We start from the raw sequence: 16,260 nt of genomic DNA, 5'->3' as shown, positions 1-16,260 counted from the left end.
GCTCTCTCAGACTGGAGGACTGGGATCTGAGGACTGAGGACAGAACTTTACAGCTTCTCTCTGAGAGGTTACAGCCACTCAGTCTGAAGAAGAAGAGGAAAAAGAACATTTATTTTAAATTTATTATTTTTATTTAATTTATTATTTTCAAATGTTGAGTGTCTTCTCAGCATGTGTTCAAATCTTTGCTGTTCCATCATAAACATGTTGTAGATGTGACAATAAATCATCAGTGAATCACAAATAAACATCCAGAAACCAACGTCACATGATATAAAAAATGAATCTGGGAGAAAATGAGGCTCATTGATATTTTGAGTTTTTGTGAAATGATGTTCAGAAATAATTTCACAGTCTTCAGTCGAACATCGTCTTTTGTGTGCGTGTGAAAAAATAGTATGAACGAATCTGAATGTGAGTGTGATTTAAAAAATCTCACAAATGAAAGTTTAGCTGTAGAAATATTTTCCGTGTTTGAAAAGGTTTTGTGCAAACAGATAATCTGAATATACTTCAGATATTTTCAGCAGTGAAGTTTCAGAGTCTGAGAGACTGAAACACAAATTTCCTATCTTTGTGAGTGACACTGAAGTTTGAAGCTACAAGTTCACTGAGCTGGTAGGAAATAATTCACTGAGCATCTCTCAGTCCACGCAGGCGTCCATTCATTGTCCTCATGTCTGTAAGAACACAGCTGTGCTGCTGTTCCACTGACTGAAAGCTCAGAGTTGTGTGATATATTCAGAGGAACAGTTTGAGTCAGCCATAGAGGCTGTGTTCTATGGAGCTCTGGTTGTGTCTATGGTTGAGCCTGTCACAATCCCTCCTGATGGCCACACACATCAAACACCACTTTGCTTCATTCTCTGGCGAGCTGGACCCAGACCCAGCTCTGAGACTGGACCAGCACCTGCCAACAGCAGTCTGTCCAGCCATTGGATGGACCCTGCAGTCGCCATCTTCCCTGATGAGTCCTCTCTCTCTGGTCAAAACAAACCCTGCCCACACCTGACCTGCTCCAGATGAGGTTCTGTTCACAGTTTCAGACTGAACTTTCATTCTTCTCCTGATCGTTTTCTCTATGAGGATCCAGACTCTCAACTGAGTGAATACGTTCTGTCTGCAGACCTGCTGAGCCAGACGTTCAAAGCCGTGTGACCACAGCAGAACAAACCTGATGCTTCATGTTGTTTTCAGCCACAGGAACCTTCTTGCATTTAGCTGGTAATCAATCATTTTGTCTCTGTTTGCTTCAGGTCACATTAACACTTTAAATCTGACTCAGCAGATCTTCAACACACTAAAAGAATGATGAAGGTACAGAACCTAGAGACCACTTTGGATTCTGGTTTTATGTTTGGTCCTGATTTACTGTCAGTTTCATTGGACACTGCTGGTACTGCAGCTAATAGAACAACTGATGAGTTTATTGATATTTATCATCGGCTCGTAGCTTTCTGTCAGCATGTCTCTCTTGTCTTATTTGCAGGAACAGTGTCGATGAACCAAACATCTCTTCTTTAGGAATCTGCACAGAGGCTGATGAAGGAATCCTCAGTGAACAAAGAAAGCTGTTTTGTCAAACGTACATTGTAGTTCATCCTCCAGAGCTACACGTGATACAGTCTCTATGCTTGTCAATACAAACAGTAACTTGATCTGACCTGAGAGTTTCCAGTGCACAGTGTGGACTCTCCAGTCCAGCAGACAGCAGCTTCACTCCTGAATCCTGCAGGTTGTTGTTACTCAGGTGCAGCTCTCTCAGACTGGAGGACTGGGATCTGAGGACTGAGGACAGAACTTCACAGCTTCTCTCTGAGAGGTTACAGCCAATCAGTCTGAAGAAGAAGAAGAAAAAGAACATTTATTTTAAAATGTTGAGTCTCTTCTCAGCGTGTGTTCAAATCTTTGCTGTTCCATCATAAACATGTTGTAGATGTGACAATAAATCATCACTGAATCAGGAACAAACAGATATCCAGAAACCAACATCACATGATATTAAAAAATTGAATCTGGGAGAAAATGAGGCTCATTGATATTTTGAGTTTTTGTGAAATGATGATCAGAAATAATTTCACAGCCTTCTGTTGAACATCGTCTTTTGTGTGTATGTGAAAAAATAGTATGCTCGAATCTGAAATGTGTGAGTTTGATTGAAAAAATCTCACAAATGAAAGTTTAGCTGTAGAAATATTTTTCCATGTTTGAAAAGGTTTTGTGCAAACAGATAATCTGAATATACTTCAGATATTTTCAGCAGTGAAGTTTCAGAGTCTGAGAGACTGAAACACAAATTTCCTATCTTTGTGAGTGACACTGAAGTTTCGGCTACAAGTTCACTGAGCTGGTAGGAAATAATTCACTGAGCGTCTCTCAGTCCACGCAGGCGTCCATTCATTGTCCTCATGTCTGTAAGAACACAGCTGTGCTGCTGTTCCACTGACTGAAAGCTCAGAGTTGTGTGATATATTCAGAGGAACAGTTTGAGTCAGCCATAGAGGCTGTGTTCTATGGAGCTCTGGTTGTGTCTGTGGTTGAGCCTGTCACAATCCCTCCTGATGGCCACACACATCAAGCACCACTTTGCTTCATTCTCTGGCGAGCTGGACCCAGACCCAGCTCTGAGACTGGACCAGCACCTGCCAACAGCAGTCTGTCCAGCCATTGGATGGACCCTGCAGTCGCCATCTTCCCTGATGAGTCCTCTCTCTCTGGTCAAAACAAACCCTGCCCACACCTGACCTGCTCCAGACGAGGTTCTGTTCACAGTTTCAGACTGAACTTTAATTCTTCTCCTGATGGTTTTCTCTATGAGGATCCAGACTCTCAGCTGAGGGAATACGTTCTGTCTGCAGACCTGCTGATCCAGACGTTCAAAGCCGTGTGACCACAGCAGAACAAACCTGATGCTTCATGTTGTTTTCAGCCACAGGAACCTTCTTGCATTTAGCTGGTAATCAATCATTTTGTCTCTGTTTGCTTCAGGTCATATTAACACTTTAAATCTGACTCAGCAGATCTTCAACACACTAAAAGAATGATGAAGGTACAGAATCTAGAGACCACTTTGGATCCTGGTTTTATGTTTGGTCCTGATTTACTGTCAGTTTCATTTGACACTGCTGGTACTGCAGCTATTAGATCAACTGATGAGTCTATTGGTATTTATCATCGGCTCGTAGCTTTCTGTCAGCATGTCTCTCTTGTCTTATTTGCAGGAACAGTGTCGATGAACCAAACATCTCTTCTTTTGGAATCTGCACAGAGACTGATGAAGGAATCCTCAGTGAACAAAGAAAGCTGTTTTGTCAAACTTACATTGTAGTTCATCCTCCAGAGCTACACATGATACAGCCTCTATGCTTGTCAATGCAAACAGTAACTTGATCTGACCTGAGAGTTTCCAGTGCACAGTGTGGACTCTCCAGTCCAGCAGACAGCAGCTTCACTTCTGAATCCTGCAGGTTGTTGTTACTCAGGTCCAGCTCTCTCAGACTGGAGGACTGGGATCTGAGGACTGAGGACAGAACTTCACAGCTTCTCTCTGAGAGGTTACAGCCACTCAGTCTGAAGAGACACAGGAAGGAAGTAAACAGTTGGTTAGATATCAGAGTATTTGTTGATGAAGAAACTTCACTATCTCTGTACTTACAGAGCTTTGTTGGAGGCTTTGACCACTGGCAGCAGCCTCAGAAGAGCCTCCTCTGAAGCAGAGAATTTCTTCAGGTCAAACACGTCCAGATCTTTTTCTGATGATAGTAAGATGAAGAGCAGAGCTGACCACTGAGCAGGAGACAGTTTATCTGTGGAGAGACTTCCTGAACTCAAGGACTGTTGGATCTGATCCACCAGAGAACGATCATTCAGTTCATTCAGACAGTGGAACAGATTGATGCTTTTCTCTGCAGAAGGTGTCTCTTCAATCTTCTTCTTGATGTACTCGACTGTTACCTGATTGGTTTTTGAGCCACTTCCTGTCTGTGTCAGCAGGCCTCGTAGGAGAGTCTGATTGTTCTGCAGTGAAAATCCAAGGAGGAATCGGAGGAACAAGTCCAGATGTCCATTTGGACTCTGTAAGGCCTTGTCCACTGCACTCTGGTGGAGATGTGTCTTTGCAGAGTCATGGTAGGTTCTTTGTTCTGACAGCAGATTGACTCCAGACTTGATGAAGGTCAGATGAACATGAAGAGCAGCCAGAAACTCCTGAACACTCAGATGGACGAAGCAGAACACCTTGTCCTGGTACAGTCCTCTCTCCTCTTTGAAGATCTGTGTGAACACTCCTGAGTACACTGAGGCTGCTCTGATATCGATGCCACACTCTGTCAGGTCTGATTCGTAGAAGATCAGGTTTCCTTTCTGCAGCTGCTCAAAAGCCAGTTTTGCCAGAGACTCAATTATCTTCCTGCTCCTTGGATTCCACTGAGGATCTGACTCAGCTCCTCCATCATACTTCATGTTCTTCACTTTGGACTGAACCACCAGGAAGTGGATGTACATCTGAGTCAGGGTCTTGGGCAGCTCTCCTTCCTCTCTGGTCTTCATCACATCCTCCAGAACTGTAGCAGTGATCCAGCAGAAGACCGGGATGTGGCACATGATGTGGAGGCTTCGTGATGTCTTGATGTGGGAGATGATTCTGTTGGCCTGCTCCTTGTCTCTGAACCTCTTCATGAAGTACTCCTCCTTCTGTTCATCAGTGAACCCTCTGACCTCTGTCACCATGTCAACACACTCAGGAGGGATCTGATTGGCTGCTGCAGGTCGTGTGGTTATCCAGAGGCGAGCAGAGGGAAGCAGGTTCCTCCTGATGAGGTTTGTCAGCAGCACATCCACTGAGGTGGACTCTGTGACATCAGTCAGGATCTCATTGTTGTGGAAGTCCAGAGGAAGTCGACACTCATCCAGACCGTCAAGGATGAACAAAACCCTGAACTCTTCAAACCTGCAGATTCCTGCTTCTTTGTTTTCAGAAAAGAAGTGATGAACAAGTTCCACCAAGCTGAACTTTTTCTCTCTCAGCACATTCAGCTCTCTGAAAGTGAATGGAAACATGAACTGTATGTCCTGGTGGGCTTTGTCTTCAGCCCAGTCCAGAGTGAACTTCTGTGTTAAGACCGTCTTCCCAATGCCAGCCACTCCCTTTGTCATCACTGTTCTGATTGGTTCATCTCGTCCAGGTGGTTTGAAGATGTCTTCTTGTCTGATTGTGGTTTCTGGTCCGTGTGGTTTCCTGGATGCTGTTTCAATCTGTCTGACCTCATGTTCATCATTGACCTGTCCAGTCCCTCCCTCTGTGATGAAGAGCTCTGTGTAGATCTGATTCAGGAGGGTCCGCTTTCCTGCTTTAGCGATCCCCTCAAACACACACTGGAACTTCTCCTTCAGGTTAGATTTAAGTTTACGCTGACAAACTGGAGCAAAAAGTTCTGAATGAAGACACAACAAATAAATCAATAAGTGATTGATAAAGTTCAGATGAGAATTTAATGTCCTTGTCTGAACATATTTTGGTCCATCTGTTGAGACATCAGTGAATGTTCCACTGATCCAGCAGTTAAACCTTTAGAGAAATCCTCTTACTGCTCTGCAGACACTCAGCCAGCTCCTCCTCCTCCATTCTCCTCAGGAAGTGCTGTGTGATCTTCAGAAATGCCTCTCTGCTGCTCCTCCTCTGCTCTGCATCGTCATCGTCATCCTCCCCCTGACTCTCTAAGCGTTCTGGGTCATCTGAACTCAGAATGGTCTTGATCTTCTTCAGCTCGTTCCTCACAAAAGAGACAATGTTCTCCTCCAGCAGCTGGAACAGAAGATGATATGAATGACACAAAGTGAAATCATGGAAGCAAACATCAGATCCATGTTGGACAGACTGACGGTCCACTGGTCTAAAAAGTGCAGCGTGGAGATTATTGTGAACAGAATAGATGTGAAAGCAGCTGTTGTACATGTACAGACCATAAATATGGAGTCCAGGTGAGTTTGATACTGTTGGGCAGACTGACCACTGGGAACCTCTGAGCTCTCCTGGTGGACTCTGTGGAGGAATCATGAAGAATTAGCTCACATCATGTCCATCCACACAGAGACAAACACCAGCTGAAGGTCCTTTGAGCTGAAGTGTTGATTCCAACATTGAATCAGATGGTTTCCACTGACATTAAAGTGTTGCTCGTACTGCTGATCCCACCGTGAATCAACAGTCCAGTCTGCATTTCTGTGCATCTTTCACTTTACTGTGTTGGTTCACCAGCTTGTCTGGTTGAGTCCCTCCAGTTCTCATTGACCCCTATAATACTGTGGACAGCATCACACAGCTCACACAAGCTAACTGGATGCTACCTGTCCAGCACAAATTGGCAGTGAGTCACAATAAAGTGAGTGAAACATGAGAAAAGCAAAGAGAGAAGCAGAGAATACTGGATCAAAGCAAAGCTGAGGGTGATTTCACATCCAGCTGTGTTTCAAATGAAAGCTGGAACGTTCTTCTCTGGACTACATGAAGGAAACAGGTGCAGCTGTTGCTCATAGAAGTTGTTCTGGCTCTTTCTTTTATTCTTGGACAACATGTATTTGTTCTTGTCCACTTGGTTGACACACAACACATATTTGAGCTTTGTGTCCTCTCTGAGCTCCTGCAGCCTTTAGTTACCCATAACACCCTTCTCTGCATCAGACGTCTTCACAGAGGCACAACTCCAGCCTGATGTGAGGCGCCATGATGCCGCCGTCAGTGTCGTTCTTGACTTTGTGAATCCATCAGCAGCATCAATCACAAACAGACTGTGTGTTTCCTCAGACTCTCTGTGTTGCTTCATTCTGTGTTTCACAGCAGCTGATCTCAGTCCAGCTGTTATCACCGACATGTTTGTGTTTGTGTTGTCACATGACTGAAAACCACAACATGTTGATTTGATGGAGGAACTCAGTGGAATCAGGATTAGCCTTCGTTAGCATCTGTTAGCCTCAATCAAGTCACTGTTTTATACTCATGCAGTCATCAGTCAGAAGGTGTGTGTGGAGGAAATGTTCAGCTGGAGTCAAGAGTTGAAGACTGGTTATACTGGGCAGCTTCCACATGTGAGGATACAAACGAATGAGAAGAAGAACGATGCTGAAAATAAACAAACAGGTTTAAAAAACTTCTCTGGATAAATAACAGTTCAAACAAGCATCTGTAATATTTTGATGTTATTAACAGTTTACCTCTTTGCAGCAGACGATCGATCTCCTTTAAAATCAGCGAGGCGACCCATCGACCGTTCACTCTTCAAGGACACACAGCTGGGTTCAGGTCCAGGTCCAGATTCAGATCCAGGTCCAGGTCCAGCAGAGGCTGGTCTCCCATAGATCCTGTCAGACACAGAGGAAGACCACCAGGGACGGAAATTGACTTTTTCTTCTTCAGACTCAGAAGCTGCTGGAGAAACTAGCAGCTATCAACAAGAAAAGGATCAACACACCAAAGTTCAATCAAACATGAAGCTGAATGATTTCAGCCTGTGGATCATCGCTTCATTTGTCCATCAAATCTTGGACCAAAGCAGGACTCAACGGACTGATTTCTGAGCAGATTTTACTGTGATTGACAGACAACAAACTAAACTGTGGAGTCCATCAGCACCGACTCTGTTGGTCTGTTTTCTAACATTTGCATCACGAGACTCAGCACAAATATCCTGACTGTTATTTAGAGATGATGGTCACTGAAGCATTTTAGTCCAACATTCAAAGAGGAAGTTTGATGGTCAAGAGACTTTGGAAGGTCCCCACTGGATTTGTGCTGAAGCCTCATATTGTCCTCAGCTTTCAGTGTCCACATGTGGACATGTCAGTGCTGTTTAGGGACAGACTGGACAAATGTCCTTTAACACTAATCTAGCTCTAACCTTCATCATCATTCTGGGACAACATGAACATTAGATGGACAACTGGTCAGACTGGATTTAATGAGGACAACCATCAGCAGTGGACAACATTAGGAGGACATGTGGACATTTCAGGTCAAATTGTCCAACACGAGTTTCATACTGAGAACAACTTACTGTCTGTCAGAGACATGTTGCTGTTTAAAATGAATGAAGTAATCCATTGACTTGTCACTCCTGAGGGACACGCAGCTGGGTCCAGGTCCAGGTCCAGGTCCAGGTCCAGGTCCAGGTCCAGGTCCAGGTCCAGGTCCAGTTCTAGGTCCAGCAGAGTCTGGTGGGTCCTGCTGCTCTGGCCTTCAACACAACACACACAGAGCTTTGAGTGTGAATAATGATGGTGGAGAGATTCGAGTGCTCTGACATGGAGACGAGTCCTGGACAGTCAGAGATCCTGGTCTCACCTCTGAGCTTCGGTCCTGCCGTCATCGTCCCCACACAGACTGGTTTTAGAGGGACGGACTCCCTCCTCTCTGTCCTCACACCGATTCATGCTGCTGAACTCACGTCAGCTCACATACACATTGATCTGGAGAGGAAACACAAATCATTCATGTGCACATCAGCTGAAATCATCCTTTCATGGTTTCTCCTGTCCAAATATCAGCTGCTCCTCCTCTGATTGGCTGTTATCTCATCTTTCATATCAGTGTCAGCTGAATGCAGTCAGACAGCAGTGTGAGGCCGAGCTGCTGTACTTCTATCAGTCCACTAGATGGCGCCATGAAGCTGCAGTGAGGTGAACACACACTTGATGCCTATTCAGTAAATTCAACATGACTGAAAGTTTCTTTACGTAGTCGTGACATAAAAGTGGACCGACTGTGACAAAGTGTCTCCAGGTGATTGTGATGGACCTCAGCTCGACACGTTCGACAGGTTTCACATCGAGAATTGTTCTTTACATTTTGCTGCATTCGTGGATTTTACATTGGATTATTCTGCTGTTGTTCTTTTGCACAAAACCACCATCACCTTTGCACTGCCCTCATTCCCACTGTCTCAGGTTTTGCAGTATAACTTGTATATTACACTCATACTGCACACAGTACATGATTATCTGTGTACATGTGTATGTATATATATGTACTGTATCTTCCTGTCAATCTAATTTAGTTTTCCTTTTTATTTCTTTTGTGATATTGTTCTAAACTTTGCTCTGTTTCAGTGTTTTATGCTCATGTCAAATCTTGGAGGAGCTGTAACTGCATTTCATTGGTCAATCCTGTTATAAAGACAATGAAGCTCAACGCTGAACCTTGATAGGGAGCCAAAGTCCACAGAGGCAGCGTGATGATTAAACTGAGATCAAAAATGAAGCTTCACTTCACACAAACTAATGTGGCAGCAACAAATATTAGATTTCACCTGTGAGAACAAAGTCCATCAGAACGGCTCCTTGAACAGTTAGATTACTGGATTATTGTATCACTGATGGGTATTGAGTACTTTAATGTTGGAGTCGGTCGACGTGGAGCAACTTTTAACTGTTTTATCGACTTTTAGGAAGTTTAACGAACTGATCATTTGATTTGATTTAAAGTCTTAATTTGAAAAGTCACAAAATGAAGTAAAAGTCAAATATTTATGGAGTAGAAATAATCAAACAAAATACAAGTACTTCTAGTCTGTACTTAACTGCAGTACTTGAGTAAATTAGTTTCTTTCCACCACTGAGAGATCCTTTCAAAATAAAAGCCTGTCTCAATCAAACCCTCTCAGGTCATATTAAAAGAGGAATCTTTGATTTGATTCTTGATCACATTGAAGCACAAAGTGAGAAAAAGAAGCGACACTCGTTGCTGTTGGAGGAGAGTTCAGAGCTCTGACAGCTCATTTAGTGACACAGTTACAGATTGAATTGAGAAATAAAAGGTTTCAGCTCCTCACAGCCCTCTGAATGCTCCTTCCTGCTGTCTCCACATCAACTATTGAGGATCAACTCGCTCTGCTTCTGCTCTTATTCCAGCGTTTACACTCACAAACATCCACACAACATGGCCGATGTTTTTAACGGAGCTGCTTTCAGCTCCTTCGTCCAGAGTTCACAGTTAAACTCAGAGTTTGGAGAAATGATGGACGGAGCTGCAGATCGATGCCGTTTGTGCTGAAGCTAAGCTAACGACAGCTTGTGCTAACGAGTAAAACATTTCAGAGTTGATTCTTTACCTTTGGCTGGAGGCTGAGACGGAGAAAACAATCTGTTCCACAACATCCAGAGAGAATGAAAGTACAGTCCAAACAGCCAGAGAGGCCTGAGAGAGTTAAACTTTAATCAGATCTGACTGACACTGACATCAGTTTTCATCAAGTTCATGTTTTATTGAGCAAATAAAGATGAAATACATGTTGACCCTTGATCGCTGCCAGTTGCGGACGTGTTCATCTGGGCTGCAGGAAGTGTCTTTAGTGAGCTTTAAAACCTGAGATCACTTTAACTGAGTGTTAGTTACTGTGAACAAATCAAGTTATTCTCTGGTTTTATCAAACACAACTGAAAAAGTCAAACAATCCAATAATTCAATGAACATTTTTAGTTCTGAAGAGACTAAAATCACTGATTTTTACTGTAGTCTGGAAACAAAAACATGCTGAAGTACATATGAGACGATAAACTGCAGTTTGTGTGAGTGGACATTGTCAGGGACACTTCCCAGCATGCACCACGACAAACACACTCATGGCTTTAAGTTTCACTGGATGAGTGTTGCTGCTGTTCCTGCTGTTCCTGTGTTTTACATCTGGTCGTACAATCAACGAGTTCAACATGAGCCTCTGATCAGTTTGTCAATCTGACATTTTTAAAAGAACTTCATCACATCTGAGGAAAATCTCAGCTGCTCGTGCTTTTCCATCCCATAATCTGGACAACAACAACATATATGGACTTCTGTCAGCAGGTCTGCCTCACAACCAAAACCATCATGAGGTCCAAAACCACAAGCCCTGCTTCACCAAACAGCTCAGTGAACTCAGAGCTGATTCAAGCACCAAGACCAGAACCAGCAGCCGTCTGGAACCCACTCAGGACCATCACTGCCCACAAGAAGAAAGGTCCTGCTATCAGCCCGTCCTCCAGAGCAGCTGAGGAACTCAACACCTTCTACAGCAGGTGTGAGAGGTCCCCGACCACAAACTCTGATGGCCCACTGTCCCCCCACTGAGGGTTCTGCATGATGCCAGAGCCAGACAGCAGGCCAGGAGGACAGTGGCAGTGGTTTGACTCTAAAGTTCTGGCCATCTCTGACACATTGGACCTTTATTGATACTTGAATCATTTACATTAACGCTGCAGCAAGTCTGTCTTTATTTCTGATGGTTCACACTGGATTCATTTCAGGAACTGAAGAGGAAATCAATCAGCGTCTTAAAAAACTCTGGATGTGCTCATTTCTGCCTGCTACTGAGCTTTAAATACAGTTTTCTTCAAACCAATGAAAACATGGTTTGAAGCTGTGAGAATATTTGAAGCTGTTCCAGTAAAAGACCAGCAGAGACGGACTCCTGTTTCAATAAAGCTCCATGAACAGAAAGAAGACAAACATCAACATCCAGCAGCAACTCTTCAAAGTCAACCATCACAGTGAAAATCCACAGAAACCATCAGCAGCACAGACTGCTGCAGCCACCAGAGGGCAGCATCACACTGAGCTTCACAGGCTCACCTGGTCAGTGACCAGGTCACCACGCAGGAGTTCTGGGTCCTGAAGTTCAAATCAAAGACCGTCAGAGGAACGTGGCTCCTCACAGGCCGGCTGATCGCTCCTCTTTCTACACAAGCAAGAAAAGCTAAAGAGCAGCTTCCTGCCACAGAAACATGGAGGAGACAAAGGAAGGAACTGAGCTGGAACCTTTTGAGTGTCTTGGAGGAAAAAATCAAGATTTGATCCAAATCTAGTCCCAGGACAATGTTTTCCATGTGGAAGTGGACCGGAAACATGATGAAATCTGGTTTGTTTTCAGTGAATAGTCTTTATTGTGTTTGTGTGGATTACATTTAGAGCTGATTTGAGTTCTGGTTCAGTTCCTGCTTCAGATTGTGGTTGTAGATTCTTCAGCATCAGACTTTATTCAGCAGGTTCACGTGGACGGTGACGTGTTTTGTTGCATATGTCTGTAAATACTTGGAAATATCAGACGAGAGTACAAGTATAAGTAGTACAAAGAGGAAATACAAGTATCTAAAGTTGTGCTGAAGTAATGGAGTAAATGTACTCGGTTACTTTCCACCACTAACAAGGACAATAAAATGAAGATGACAGAAGAAGAACAGAGTTTTTTGTTCAGCTTTAAGTGACTGTGTGAATTGTCTCTTTTTAATTTCCATCTTTCACATTTGAATTTTTTGGTTTCTGCACTCGAGATTATAAATTCTACTCGTCAGTTGTTTGCCAAAAAGGTCCAAACTTTGATTGAGCTCAGTCTGAAGTTTCTCTTTTCAAACCAACAAAACATCACAAAAACTGGGACCATGAAGCTGAAAAGCAGCCAATAAGTATTAACTTCACCCAGAGCCCAAAATGAAAGAGCAGTCAGTGTTAAAGGTCCAGTGTGGAGGATTCAGAGAATCTGTTGGCAGAAATGGAAAATAATCTTCATAGTTCTTTTTTCATTAGTGTTTAATCACCTCAAAATAAAAATCAGTGTAGTTTCGTTACCTTAGAATGAGTCTTTTTGTCCACAGAGGCAGCAGGTCCTCTTCCACAGAGTCCACCATGTTGCACCGCCATGTTTCTGGTTCTTCTTCTTCTTCTTCTGTTGTTTTCTGGCGGTTGACAAACAGCTGTTGGGTGCATTACGGTCACCTTCTGGACTGGAGTGTGGAGCAGGATAGCTTGTAATTCTACATCAGATCCTGATAATAACCCCGTGCTGTGTAAAAACCTAAATATAGTCCTGTACCCAACATCTCCTGACTCCCTCCTTAACAGCTCAGTCGTACTCAGTGTCAGTCGATTCTTCTGGAGTTCTGTTTTCAGTGTTTGTCTCTGCTGTCGGTACCTTGGACAATGTAAGAATACATGCTGCACTGTTTCCTGTGATCCACAGTGTTCACAGTTCCCTGTAGCATGTTTCTTTATGATGTATAGTTTACTGTTCAGGCCAGTATGACCAGTATAACCTCATCCTGGATATTATGTCTTCTTCTGTTCTGCTCCTATGACTTTCTCTCATTTCTCCAACTTTCCTTTGAATACTGTAGAGGTGTCTACCCTTACTCCCTCTGTCCCATCGTTCCTGCCATTTCTTATTTATTTTTGATTGGATGATACATTTAATCTCAGACTTACTGTATTTTACAACCATATTTATTTCTCTAGTCCGTGTCGCACTCTTAGCATATTTTTCTGCCAGTTCATCTCCTTCTAATCCAATATGAGCTGGAACCCAAATGAACTGAATTTCCACCCCTGTCCTCCTGATTCTGTGGATCTTTTATCTCCAGTACGATGTCTAGCCTGGTGTTTGAATGGTTGTGTCTAATACTTTCTAAAGCACTGCTTGAATCAGATCCTATTCAGAGTTTCTGTGGTCTGACCTCCTCTATCCAATCCAGTGCAAGCAGAATAGCCAATCACTCCCCTGTATACACTGCTGAATCATCACTAATGCTTTTACTTGACATTGTGTCTAAATGTGGTGTTACAGAAGCTGTTCCCACCTTATTATTCTGTGACTTGGATGCATCTGTGTGTACTTTAACAGACTGTGAGTAGTTTCTATTGATGTACTTGTTAACTTTGTTTGCACTTCAAATCTTTCCTTTTTGGTCCTTTAACAGTTTCAAATGGACTTTCACTTCTTCCATTGTCCACGGTGGCACGACAGAGAGAGGAACAGCTTGGCCTACAGTTTGGTTTGTTTCTCAACTGTCCATCCAAAACTCCTCGCCTGTCCTTTTCCTTTCTCTTGGCACGGTTTGATCGTATTCTGACACGGATGATTTTCCTCATGTCCTCTTAGCTTTGCCCAGTAGTTTAATGAAATCTGTTCTCTTCTTAATTCCAGTGGCATTTCACCATGACATCCAGTTTTTTCAGCATTGTATTTGATGCTGATTCATACTCTATCCATCCATAATCAATAACTGAATGGATTAAACCCACATAAAATGATTTCAAAGATGCTCTGTTTGCTCCCCATTCTCTGCCCTTCAAACACCAAACAATATTTAACATCTTTTACACTTTTCAACTGTTTTCTCAATATGTATTTTCCATGTAATCTTCTTGCCAAACCAAATCTCTAAGTACTTAAATCAATCTACTATTTCTAGATCTTGTCCATGTAGTTTAAGACTGATTTGGTTTTGTGTTTTCTTTTTAGAAAAGTTAACTGTCTTTGTCTTTGTAACTGAGAACCTAAAGCCCCTCTCCAAAGCCCAAGCTTCCACCTTCCTTATTGTTCTTGTCATTTCTTAGCATTGAATTTCACGTTCCGTCCCTTTTTCCACATAACCCCATCATCTGCAAATAAAGAGGTCCCTGTGGACCTGTCTGTATGACTGAATACGTCATTTATCATCATTGAAAACAGAAGTGGACTTATAATAGTGCCCTGAGGGGCTCCATTCTCTACTCTGTATTTCCACTGTAAGTTTCCCCCCTCTCACTGATGTCATCCTGTCTGTTAAAGATGCTTAATCCACCTGTACATTTCCTCCTTATCCCCATATGATACGGTGTGATTAGCAGCCCCTCCCTCCACATCATGTCATGGGCTTTTTCCACATCCAAACACAGCCACTACATCCTCTTTATTTACCTGAGCTTTCCTAATTTCATGTTCTGAACACAGAGCGGGATCTACAGCACTCCTTCCTTTCCTGAATCCGCTCTGACAGCATTTTATTTCTCCCTCCTTTCTAAATAACAGACCAGCCTTTCGTTAATCTTTTTTCCATAATTTTACCAACATGTGATGTTCGGGCTATCGCTCTGTAACTCTCTGCCAAACTTGGATCCTTACCTGGTTTACAGGTAGGAACAATTATGGACTCTTTCCACTGATCTGGTAATTTTCCATCTTCCCATATCCTATTATGTCATTTCAGTAAAACCTTTTGACTTTGGTCACTCAGATTATTTAACATACAGTCACTTATTTGATCTTTTCCCGGAGTCGTCTTTCCAGATTTTTTAAGCCATCATTCAGCTCTGTCATTGAAAACTGCAGGTTAATTGTATTTTCATCCTCCTCTTCACCCTGTATAGTTTCCATGTTTCTTCATATTGTCCCTTCTCGACCTCTCTTTTCTTCATCAAATTTCCTGTGCTGTGCACTTTAACAAAAGTCTTTGCTAATAGTTCTGCTTTTCCTCATTATTTCTGACCATTTTCCGATCACTTGTCATGACTGGGTATCCAAACTCTTTCCTATGACTTGACATTGTTTTTATCAAACCCCACACTCTATCCAGTGGAGTACTCCTTCCTAGTGACTCACAATACCTCCTCCAATACTCCCTTTTTGTCTTCCTTATTACTCTCCTCACTACTGCTTGTTGTTTCTTAGAAATGATTAAATTCTGAATAGAGAGATTTTTTTTAAGGCTTTAAAGGATTTGTTTTGAGCCTTTATTGCTTTCGTGCATTCACTTGTCCACCATGGGACTAATCTTTCCTTTTTATTCCCAACACTTCTTGGGATGAACTCCTTTGCTGCTCCCACTATGCTTTTACAAATGTCATTATTCAGTTCGTTTACTGGTTGGTTTATATCTATCATTTGCATTTTGCCCTCACTTAATACTCTGAATTTGTTCCAATTTGCTTCCTCAAATTTCCACCTCCCTTCTCCCTTATTCTGGTCAATATCCTTTTCTATTCCTATAAACAGATATCAGATAGTGATCACTACCCACTGTGCTCTCCCTTAAGACTCCCAATTACTAATTGCTGCAGGAGACTGTGAGACCAAAGTGAAGTCAGCTGCTGATTCTGTGCCCCTCGCCAGGTTCACCCTGGTGCCTAAACCATTATTTAAACACAGCATCTCTTTCTCTTCCAGACTTTCTTCTATAATTTCCCCATTTGAGTCGTCTTGGTCCCCCCACACTGTGCTGTGCGCAGTAAAATCTCCACACCAGATGACTTTCCCTCTCCAATCATCTGAGATGGATTCCATCTTTTCTTTGTCTAATTGCTGACAACAGGGATTATAAAAATTAATTCTTTTCATACCTGGTCTGGACTTCACCATTCTCACAAACACAGGAACCACATCAGCATTCAAGGCTTCCTCCACCTTCCTCGTCATATACTCACACACACTGCCATCTTAGCCTGTCCTAAGACAACGTTCAGTAACTGACATTTGTTCTTTTGTT

The sequence above is a fragment of the Chaetodon auriga genome, chromosome 23 (genome assembly GCF_051107435.1).
Source record: "Chaetodon auriga isolate fChaAug3 chromosome 23, fChaAug3.hap1, whole genome shotgun sequence".
In the NCBI taxonomy this organism is placed as follows: domain Eukaryota; kingdom Metazoa; phylum Chordata; class Actinopteri; order Chaetodontiformes; family Chaetodontidae; genus Chaetodon; species Chaetodon auriga.
The sequence above is the reverse complement of the archived record's forward strand: the minus strand, read 5'-3'. Positions refer to the sequence as shown.